Raw genomic sequence first — 1,823 nt, 5'->3', positions numbered from 1 at the left:
CTTCACAAAAGGCTGATTCGGATGGTTGACCAGCAACGTTTCTAATTTGTCTGCGTTAATTGGGGTTATGATCTTAAACAAATGTGGAAATTGCTTCAGAACCAGAATAGCGTCGGTATCCTCAGAAAGTGGAGGCGCATCCGGAAAAGGTCGAGCATAAAGACTGGACTCGATTGCTGGAGAAGATCCTGGTTGGTTGACACCGTCCCATACATACCCTCGAAGGAACTTTTGAGAAATATTTTCATCAGGCAAACTCATTTTGGTGTCTTCCTTTACGTTGGTGGTCGTTCTGACAATATAACACAGTTGTCAGTAACTAAAAAAGACTAATCTCAATTCTTATCAAAATTTTTTTAGAAATACCAACCCTTCATCAGCATTGCAGGCATTAGAATCTTGAGATTCCTCTCCCTCATACATGATCACATCCTTTGTGATCTTGTCTGCAATTTTTGACGTTCTGAGAAAACATACTCATACGTCAGATAAAGTCTAGGGAAATTGAAGAAATTTCTAAGAAAAATTATGAGAATCAAACCAACACAAAGATGGATGCGGGGGCAGCTCTTCTTAAGTTTGCATTCTCCAAGATTGTGTGCAAAACAGAACTGTTCATGTACTTTAAGACCTTCGGAATCCTCGACCTCGTGTATCCCCCGATGTTTGAAATTAGAGTTGTAATAATTCGGCGAATTATGAACTTTTGCCGGAGATCCTCGATTTTGAAAACTTTGTTTCGGACGTTGGGAAGAAGGCCGTTGAGATGTTTGAGTGTATGGTTGAGCACTCGTAGAAGCCATTGAAGAACTTCCTTGAAAATTGTCGTCGTATGCTTTCTGCATGTGCCTGGTTCTGATGGTCCCCAGGCTCTCGTGATTCCAGTCAGCAAACGATACATCTCTCCTGATAGCAAATTGGCTCCGTAGTGCTGCATCGTAGTTTGCCACACAAATCCAATCCGCTCTGATACCATCTTGCATGAATTCGTCTTTGATGTAATTAGCATATTTAAGAAAGAACTTGTAATAGCTAGGAAAGGCTTCTTGGTATGTTTTTTGGAGGATATCGAAATAATAGAACCACTCTTGAGAATCGACCAGCTTACTAGTTGCTTTCTTGTTCTGTAATTCGATATCTTTATCTTTTCCGGCCACGATGAGATTAGTTGCCATGCCTTTCTTCTCAGCCATGATTCCCATTTGACTCTTCTAAGATCAATATATTTTCCTTGAAGCAGTTCTTTTGAAAGATTAGATGGGAAATTAGCTGGTTTAACTCTGTCGTTGAATCCTTCAACGGCTTTTGATAAATTTGGAGCATATCCTCGAACTGCTTTGGCAAAGAGGATAGCACTTTTGGAACAGTTTTCCGTAGCAGTCGGACCAGTATCGATTCTTTCAACCCAGTCCCACGACTTCTGCATTTTCTTCTTCTTTGATTCTGATTCATCTTCTTCTTCATCATGCACTTCTTTATGACTTTTTTTTTCAGGCTGAATTCTTTGTTCAAAAGGAGAAAAAGATCTTTGGCGTTGAGAACCATTTTGACGGTCCAGAAGGTCACGTGCTTTCTGGGCATTGTTAATTTGTTCTTGTTCACCACCTCGATTGCTCCTGGCAGGAGATGATCGACGGCTGGACGGTAAATCTTTGGGAAACGTCGGATTAGAAGAGAGATCGAAGACGTATACTGGATCTTCCTCAGACAACACAGGTTTAGTTGGTACAGGGCTGTCGTTTGTAAATATTGGCCGATTCTTTGCCCTGTCCATTTCAATAATGTCCGATGCATATCTGGACCATGTTTATACCAGTTCTTGC

Source organism: Melampsora larici-populina, assembly GCF_000204055.1.
Source record: "Melampsora larici-populina 98AG31 unplaced genomic scaffold MELLAscaffold_24, whole genome shotgun sequence".
NCBI lineage: Eukaryota > Fungi > Basidiomycota > Pucciniomycetes > Pucciniales > Melampsoraceae > Melampsora > Melampsora laricis-populina.
Note: the sequence above shows the minus strand (reverse complement) of the source record.